Raw genomic sequence first — 10,117 nt, 5'->3', positions numbered from 1 at the left:
ACTCTCAGCTGAGCTGTACAAGCTGCAGAGCTGGCTTCAGCTCAGATCTGCCTTTGCACAGGTAAATAGAATATAGCTTTGTGGCCAGTTAGGAAAGAACACCATATTCTGTCATAGATATGAGGTTCAGGGGTTTTCTTGGGGGGAGTATTTTCCCCATACGCACAGCATTTTGAAGGTTGCCAGTAGCAGAGGAGAGAAGAAAAAAAGTGTATGGGACAAAAATAAGTGTGTTACAAATGGTAACTTTAAAGCTGAATGTGTTGAAAGACTTACTCAAGCAATAGGAGTGGTTAATCAACAACATTTTTGTAGCATCTGAAGCAGTGCTACAAACTCATGTTAATATAGTTAATTTAACACCATAACACTTCTCTGAAATAGAGGAATGACCCTACTAAATAGAGAAAAATGGCTAAGATACTCTGAAAGCTAATTGCAAGTACGTGATCTGCACAGACAGCTGCATACCTATTTGTTCTCAGTCATTGTAAGAAACTGCAGCAACAGTATCCTCTATGACCTTGAGCAAAGCTTTTTCCCCTGCTATTAATGACCAGCCAGGATCCACAGTCAAGATGTCCCACATGACAACTCATCCCTCAAACTGTTAAGTGTTTTGCTACTCATTCTTTAATTAAACACCTTTGTCTTTAGCACTGTGCTATAGTGTCACAGCAGGGAGCAGAGACTGAAGATGACAGGAATTCATGACCATTTCCTTACAACATGCATCCTGTAATGTTATGAACTAGCATATGGACAGCCTCAATGAAACCAGGAGAAGGTTCTTAGGGGACAATACCCTGGAACTCAAAACAGACTGAGGGAAACTGTAAGGAATCCTTAGCTCAGTTTATGAGCAAACATACTGGCTAAATAAGCATAGACCTAAATTAATAGTAGTACGTAAACACTAAGTCTTGTTATCAGATGGGATGTTCCACACAAAAGAAGAAATGTTCCTATGCACCTTAGAAGATTTAGACCCCATTTTCTAGCTTAATATTTCTTACACAACAGAGATAGGAAAAAAAAACCAATTAAATCAATTATTAATTAAATCATAAACTCAATTAAATCCACATAAACATGAAGCATTTTACCTTGTGCTTCTTTCAGCAATGAGTGCTATTCTTCCCCTTCAGACAGCAGGTGCTGAAATGACCAAGTCCCCTGCTACTTCAGCTTTTATAGCCCTCCTGTCTCCCAGAAGTCTTTGCAGCTTTCCCTTCTCTTCCTGGGGCTTTATTTCAATGGGCCTTGGCCTACTAGCAGAGTAAACTTCTTTCTGGTCCAGTGTTGTTTTTTTTCTTGCTTCTTTCTCTGCTGAAGTTGTGCTATGTTAAGCACGTCAACGTCTTCTTTTTATTCTGCAAGGTAAAATAGATGTTTGTCTCTGAAACTTAATAAGTTTCCTGAGACCTGTTCATAAGTTTTGACATGTGTTTCTGTAAGGAGCCATCTGCTACAGCCATGCTTAAAATTTTGGGATTGGATCTCTAAGAGGACCTTGAACAGGACCTTGAGGAAAAAAGGTAAGCAAATTTTGTTGACCAGAAAAGGAAAAGATATTGGTGCTTATGCCTCTTCTGTATGCTGCTACTTTCCTTCAATCGCCAGCTGAAGTTTTCCTGAAATAAGTCAAGAACAACCTTTTTGTTTTTGGTTCTGTTAGCCAGCAAGGTCTAAGCAAAAGTATGTATCTGTGTTATTGTTCTTTGCACAATAGTATAAGGATAATTGTCCTTCCTAATTGTTCTGTGACCTACTGTACAGGTGATCAGCTTACTACTTCTTTGGGGAAACGTTTCCTTTAATGATCTATCTACTGATAGCATATACTCTGTGTTCATTAATAGTCTATGGTTTGGTGCAGCTTTGTAAAGGATGTGTATATGTGACTGAACATGGAGAAAATGGTAGTGAACATGAAAGAAAATTTGTGGTCACAAATTTTGGATGTGTTCTTGTGAGACTCTCTGGTGCTGCATGTTTTCTTCAGCACTATAAAGTTCTCAGGAAGGTTCGGCAATGAAGAAACTGGTCTAGATGAACACTCCTCACGTCATAATTTTACCTGAGGTAGGGAAGATGCCTCTTGCCGGAAAGCAGTTGTTTGGTGGTTTATTAAGCAGATCTTCATGGGTTTGTCTGGATCTGACATGCTGTGTAACACTCTGAAACAGCAAAACGGAAAAGACAGGGTTGGAGGCAAGGAGACTTATTATGGTCTACATGGACAATGTTAGTAGAGGGGTTTATTTGCCTTTGCTTAACTGTCTGAGTAGACATCAACTAGAAGTAACTTAGCGTTTTCTGGCTCCTGCAGTGCAGGCCCCGTGACCATGTGCAGCAGGGCTTTGTTAGAGAGCGGGACCCAGGGCCCAGAACAAAACCTCCCTTCGTGCAGCACTTCCTCCCTGCCAGAGGCTGGGTCCTGCTTCCCAGACAAACCCCAGGAGCCGTGGTTTGCAGGGACACAGGACCACCATCGGGGGCTGCTTGTGCCAGGGTTTATGGTGGAGGTACCTTGAATGGCCTGGGGTGGGTTCGAGGGCTAACAGGTGAACCAAGCCTCCTACCTCCTAAAAGAGGTGCAGTGTGGGACTGTGGGCTCGCGTGCCAGCGGGATACCTGAGGCACTTCACACAAGTCAGTGGCGTTGTCCTGCCAGGAGATCCAGACAGACAAACTAGACTTGGGTATCGCTGGTAATGTCCCTGGGCTTCCCTCCCATGTCCAATCTCACTGGGTGACCTAGAGACTTTTAAATGAAACAAGATGCCTTTTAAATACAAGCTGAGACTCTGATAATCCCATGAAGCCATCGGGTATTAAGCCTACAGTATTTATGTCTTAGTTTGGCTCTTGTAACTGGTCAGAAAGTCTTATGGGACCAATAGCGATAGTGTAGCCCATAATTTTATAGCCTGAAATTATTATTTAATAATTACAATAAAGTAGCAATAATAACCCTTCATTCACTTTAAGGTCAAATCTTTCTGACACTGATTGATCTCTCTTGCTGTGGTCAGCTCCCATAGCTTGAAATCGTGCTCAGTGCTCCGCATGCTTGTTCTAAAGTCCCATGGGTAAAAATCTAAAATGCTGAGTTTAACTCCTGAATAGGCAAAAGGCTCTTTGGACCTTTATAAGATAATACACTGAATAGGGAAAACTGCTTTGGAGGCCAATTTACTAAAAGGGGCAAAGTCGAGCATTGTCAAAATCATGGCAAATGCAGCGAGCCTGTCGATTTGTAATTGTAAGGGCAGACGGTGAGAAAACTTTCCCGCTGGTCAGGGAATTTTCTGAAGGCTGAGTTTTGTAAGGATTAAACTAACCTGGATTACCTCCCATTTGTCACAAGCTTAAAAGCATATATCACCTACTAGGGGCCAGCTGCTTCATGGTAACATGGAGCCCTAGAATAAACTTTTCAATTGATTGAGTCTTTGGTAAAGCAAGGAAGTTGGTATACTACTTTCCTGGTTCTGTGTTCTTCCATATTGATCCTATTTCTTGGCAAGCCAGAACTGAAATGCAGTGGCATGTTGGGGGGGGGGGGTTGTTTTTTTTCCAAGAAACTTGAAGTTACAATATTTTCAAGATAGGGCTTAAGAGCTAGACAGCAAGACAGTCCCCAATCAAACACAAAGAATGACTGAAATTATAACGATTGCTGAACGTGGGCTAGTTACTGAGCTGCCAGCTGGCTTGAATGTGCTGATCACTCACTTTGAGGCTGTTCAAGTTGCTTGTGTTTGGTTCTGTTGTGTTTATCTGGTTGCTGCTGAAGAAGCTTTGCTTTCCCTAGTATTTTAAAGGCATGTGTTGTGACCTGTCACTTGCTGGATTTGTTTAATGTGAAATTTGAGTCTGGCCATGGAAAAGCATGCTGCAGGAATGTGTTTATTTTGCTCTCTGCTGGAGGTAACACTGAACAGCTTATATTCCAGCTTTGTTGAAGTTTCAACTCTGATTTGTATTGTAAATGTAATAATCGCATTTTAGGAGGAAAGCGGGTGTATGTTTTCTACAAACGAAAGGCCAAGAGCCTTCAACTGTGCTTTAGCTTCCCCAGTATTGTGGCTTCCCCCAAGCAAATGTCCACGTTCACATGAAGCTCATAGCAGAAACTGCTAGAAACAGCAAAGGCCTAATTTGCAGCTAACGTAGCTCTTCCACAGAGGTTATGGGGCTTCTCCAAACCACATTTGCTAAGAAGGTTGGCTTTGTCAGCTGGGAGATATTCTTCAGACTTCAAAATACTCAATAACTTTTAAGCCCATTTACTTCTTTCCAAAGAATTTATGAAATCAAATTAAACAAACAGTGGAACTGAAACAAAACATTGTTTAATGCTGCTTGGTTGCACGGAGAGTGCAAAACAAAATCCCATGCTTTGCAAACACTTCCTCTATTTAAAATAATTAATTGATGGATAAAATTTAAGGGAATAAGCTCAGTTACTTTCAGGACAAATGACAAAATAAAAGTGTTGAGGGCTAATTAAAGCAGTTTTTTCAGAGCTTGAAGAATAGAAAGCCTATGCAAGCACTTGCTTTTTATTATCCATAGTCTTCCCTTGTTCTAAGCCAAGGTTATTTTTAACTAAAAGTGTTTTCAAAGTCTGTGACATGTAATACCAGAGAAAATTGTATATAGCAATTTGCCAATCTATATAATGTGTGTTTTAATTAGCATTCCACAGTGTCAGAGCTGAGATTTATTCTTGTTATTGATGTGAGGGCAAATGAAACTCCATCTTCTTTCTCTAGTTTTACTGCTCTGCTTCAGAGGGCTCAATCTAGGTTTTTATTGTGCATGGCAGTAGTCAGAGGAATCTAATGTTAGGATACATCTCATCATTTACTCATAACCAAAAAAAACCCCAACATCTTCATAGCATTCTTGCTTGCAGCCCTCTAGTGAGAGGCTGAGTGATGCCTCACATTCCCCGCACACAGGGTCAGTCACCTCTGAAGCCTTCATTAGTATCTCTCCTAAATCCGAGTTTACATGCATTACTTATTGCATGTAGCCAACAAATCAAGACTGAGGAAGCTTCCTTCTAACTGAACACACAAAGTTGCAAGGTTTAGCATTCTTGTAGGAAAGGAGCATGGCCTAGCCTGAGGTCTGGGTTCCCAAAGATGAGCAGTAGTCATCAAATTAGTCCCTCTTCCTTTGGCAGAGCTTCCGTGAGTTGAAGAATGGTCTATAGCGACTCACTGAGTTAAGTCAATGATAATTTTACCAAAGACTCTTCTTTGTACTAAGCAACTGCCCTAAGAATTGATGTTACATATGGAGATGGATGGGTATGGTTTATATGCAATTTCACACTACTTTCACTGGAAAAAGCGCATTACAAAGAGACAGTATTAGTATTTTTCTATTTACTAAAACAAGTACTTTGACAGGCCAATGTCATAAAACAGGACACTGACTGTATACTTACGTGTATTTATGTTCTTTGACCATGTGTAACATGCACCCTTAACTAGACCATATTATAAGCAACTGAATGAGAATTGGGATGTGATTAGCATATTTTTCCATTCCCAAGGCTAACTAGGAAAGTATGTGTCCCATGCATTAGTACCTGCATTCCTGTCCCGGGCAGCTCAGTGAACAGAATTATTAGTGTAAGCTTGCCTCAGTTTAGTGTCTGTACATCACTACATACATTAAAAAAAAAAAAAAAAGAATGCCTCATACACCAGCACTGCAGTGAATTTTACCAGGCATGTGACTATATAATCCCATGCCTCAGAGAGCAGGATCAAGTCATCTGAGAAGTATTTTACATAGTTCTGCTTTTAGCCAAAAGCTTTTGGGTTTAGGAGAACATCATATCAACAAATAGAAACAAGACTTTATAGTTAGAGCTAGTATTGAGGACCAGATTCTCAGCTGTTATCAACTACATTTTTCACCAGCAGAAAATCCAGTCAAGTCTCTGAAATATACTTAGAAAATGACAGCACAAAACAAAAGGGCACAATTCTCTACACAACTCAAGTACAACATGGGAAATTTGGAAATTAAACTTGCAGACTCCAAAAAAATCCACTGCAAAACTGTCTACAGTGGACAATTAGTAGGGACCTATGCAACCAATGGAGAGCCCATTACAACATAACTATAGTGACTGGCACTTCTGTGATACTTGCTTTATTAGGCAAAGTCATTCTGATCATTAATCTTAGCACGCAATAGTTTTACAGCGGCTTTTGTGTGTTAGCCTAAGTGATTCTTCACTAAAGAAATCAGTATGTCAGTATGGTACTGGACATCTTTGAAGTTAGCAAAATTTAACTGCCCAGATGTTTCATGAAAGGCTTTCAATTCAGATAGTATTTTCAGCCTGGCTGCGTACCAGAGAGTAAATACCCTTCAATTTTTCATGGAGCCATGAAAGTCTGATAGTTTTTCATTCCTTCCCTCCCCCTCTGCAGCATGGTTATCACTACTTAGGTAGTGCAGTGACACCTTGTGGTCAAGATGGTGACAAAACAAACTTTAGCAATAACAAGAATAGTTTTTTTTTTTTTTTAAATAATACACATCAGGCTTCTGCTACATATTATTTCAAAGTTCATCTAAAATAGTATTTCTTACATTTCCACTGTTTTTATTTTCACATATTTGTATTAAAGCCCACAAACCAAAAAAAAAACCCCACATATTAAGAAAGAAAACTAGAAGTATAAATAATTGAGCAAAGTAAAAGTAGCTATCAAATAGTTCTGTAAAGTGATCAAAAATAACACTGTCAAAGTCTCTTTAATTTTATTTTACCATTGCAATCATGATTATTTGTCAGACAACTTTTAAGAAAGGCTTCCCATAAATCTTTTCTGTAGGGAAAAAATTTTAAGCTTTTGCAGCCAGCTGCCAATTCTGTATGTTGTACACTGTTTCACTTCTTCCTTTATCTTTTGCCTTTTCCTGCAGAAGGCTGAGTTAACCTCCCAGCATACCTCAGGATGAGATTCTGAGCTGGAGGAGTTAACTCAAAGAAGCTATAGTCCCTCAGATTACTGTTTTAAAATATGATTAAAAAAAACCAAACACACTAACAGATGAGAATCCTTTCCTCCCCTTTTTTTTCCTCCAGTCAATGAGTTTAAAAAAAGGAATGCATGTCTGCTTTGGAACAAAGCAAGCAGGTGTCCAGCATATACATAGTGCTTATGCTATTCTTCCTCTAACTGCTGTCAAAGATAATGGTCTTGAAAAGCTATGCCTCTGATACGAGTCTATTGGCTTAAGAGGGAAGAGGGGCAGAAAAATAGCACTAAATGGCAGCTGGAGAGGTAGAGAATAGCAGTGAGGGCTTTGAATGATGCAGGCAAACCCTCAACTTTTAAGCAAATAAAACTTCTGAAAGACCAACAATTGGCAGGAAAAGTGGTAGTCAGCCCATCTTATATAAAGAAAAAGTAGCGGATATGGAGGGAACCAAAATAAGAAGCTCTTTCAGCCTCCTTGTATTAGAGGCTGATATGGTGCTGTTTGCTGAACAACTCTTAAGATATTATGGGAAAAGCATGTTTATGATCCATGCAGGAAATCACCAAGAGCACAGGTTTTTCACTCTGAGTTTAGAGCATTTTGCCTTGCATATACAGGATATTTTGAGAGTTGCAATCAGAACCTTCTCAAAAATCAAATGCAATAGGCAACAGTTTAAAATAGTTTGAGAAAATATTTTTTTCACCTCCCTGCAACTGTCCAGTCTAAGCTCTAGTGGTCAGAAAGGCTTATACTCACTTCAAAGAACAGAGGATACCAAATTCTTTCAAGCCACTAATCATCCACAAAAGGCATGATAATTCACTTATTTTTGAAATTAGAAGAGACCAATTTCTACTTCCAATTCTTCCATTATAAGCAGCCAGCCCCCTAGACTGGATACATACTTTTCCAATCTGTCAATCAGTTAGCAGTTGCATCAATGCAGGTTGTAGCTATTGATTCCAGCACAGTAAAAGTATATTGAAATAGCCAATAGACCATGCTGAAGTGAAGTACACACCAATAGAGGTTAACACCTAGTGCCCCATTGACATTGTACGTTTATGTGTGAGGAGACAATACTTCATCAAGGAATGCACAGTAGGAATGAAACCAAGAGAGCCATTACTTGAAATCAGCCATCATCACACTAACTGTAAACAAGAGCAGCTGGTGCTCAAGGCAATAGGAAACTTTTATATTATGCCATAAACTGATACAGTTTGCCAGGAAACAAGGTGAGAATCTTGATTCAGAATGGATATTCAGGCTTAATGAAGTAGAGCCTCTGCATCAAAGTCTTCCCCCCCCCACCCCAACTCAGTCTTTACAAAGCTGATGCAAATACAAAGTCCAAAAGAACCAGGATGAGCACTATGCCTTCATGAAGGTTCAGAGACCACATGGGAAATACTGCCATTCAAAAGCAGCTTTTCAAAAGTGACCCAAGATACTTGTACTGGAAAGCTGGTCAGTTAAGTGTGTGTTGGAAAAGAGAGTTTATTTGATGCCTTTTCCCCCTTTCTCATAAGTCATTAGAAGAATTAGTATAATTTTAAGTGCACCAAATGCAGCTGCAATTCTGCAGAATGGACAGGCTTCTTGCAAGTGGTTTAAGACTCCAGTAGATACATCTTCCATCCCCTCTGGACCAATGCAACTCTTACACTTACCCATGCTTCAACTGAAGGTAGCAAAGGAGTACTTTGTTGTGCACATAGTAAGAAGGGAGGTTGTTTGCTCTTCAGTAGTTCCTCAGAAGAGCCTTACTTCCCCCTCCTGCTGGAGTAAACTAATTATACAGGCCTGAAGAACAGATCTATGCATAGCAATGAAAAGCTAAATTCTCTCTTCTAACACTATAAGAATTGGACCAAACATGCATTTAACAGCCATCCTGCAAGACTGTCCCAAGGTAGTGCCTGTTCAGTCCCTAGAAGTCTGCTACCTGCCCTAAGCTGCTCGGTTGACTTAGTTAACAGCCGATTTAGTCTTCAGTCAAACTGACTTATGCATAAGGGACATCTTCCAGCTTTAATTGTTTGGAAGTGTGCAGCATTTTCCTCCATTTAATAAGTTTTTTTAATCATAAACCTACTTCCTCTTGTCACACACATCATTACCTTAACCTTATTCCCTTCAGCACTAACTCTGCACTCAGAGTAAAGTGGCAGGTAACATTCTCATTTTCCACTAAATTGAACAGTGTTCAAATGAACTCAGCTTTGCCTTTTGCTGTAAATATATTCTCCTAGCCCTAATAACTGCAATTGCATTAAGTGTTGAAATTTCTTTTTTTTTTTTTAAGCACCTCAAATTGGGGATAGTTCTTAAATACTGATAAATTACCACTAGTGGTGATTGAGGTCAGGATAGACACTTAACATGTATTTCTGCAGTGCCCTAAGGTTGAGATTATCAGGTTTTCTAGGTGCAACTACAATCCACCTACTGAGGGACATGGATATGCATTGCAAGATGCCATGTTTAGCCTTACTATTTCAGAGTAGGGTAGATGGGTAGTTATATTAAAAAAACAAACTAAATCACATGTTACAAGATGGCCTGATGGAGCCAATAGCGCAGGTTACAAGTAAGTCAGCAGCTACTTGCTGACCAGGCTCAGAACAGTTGTTTTAGGAGCATCTGAGCCTTGAACACACTGCTTTGGGAATAAATTAGTTGGTTAGAGAAGAGGTCAAAAACCTGCATCACAGGTGCCAAAGACAGCATGCTGGCACATTTGAATAAACAAAGCACGAGGCTGGTGAGCAGAAGCCAAGGCAGCTCAGGAGAAGCAACAGTTCCAGACTCAGTTCTGAAGTCAGAGGAGCTTTACTTTCCAGAGAAGCAAAAAGCAGTCTTCTCTTCCTAAGAGGTGTTGTTTCCTGGCTCCCAGAGATGGGAACAATACTATATTTTTCTTTTCCAAGTTATAATTCATTCTACTACATTGCCCTTAGAATGGTTCCAACACCTAGTTTGGACCAGAAAGGAGAAAGCACAAGTTTCATACTGAAGACATTCTCTGTCCTGAAAGAACTGTTTATGAAACATTGTGTTCATAGTAACAGCTCATCCTTTTTCC

This window comes from Struthio camelus, chromosome 7 (assembly GCF_040807025.1).
Source record: "Struthio camelus isolate bStrCam1 chromosome 7, bStrCam1.hap1, whole genome shotgun sequence".
Classification (NCBI taxonomy): Eukaryota; Metazoa; Chordata; class Aves; order Struthioniformes; family Struthionidae; genus Struthio; species Struthio camelus.
The sequence above is the reverse complement of the archived record's forward strand: the minus strand, read 5'-3'. Positions refer to the sequence as shown.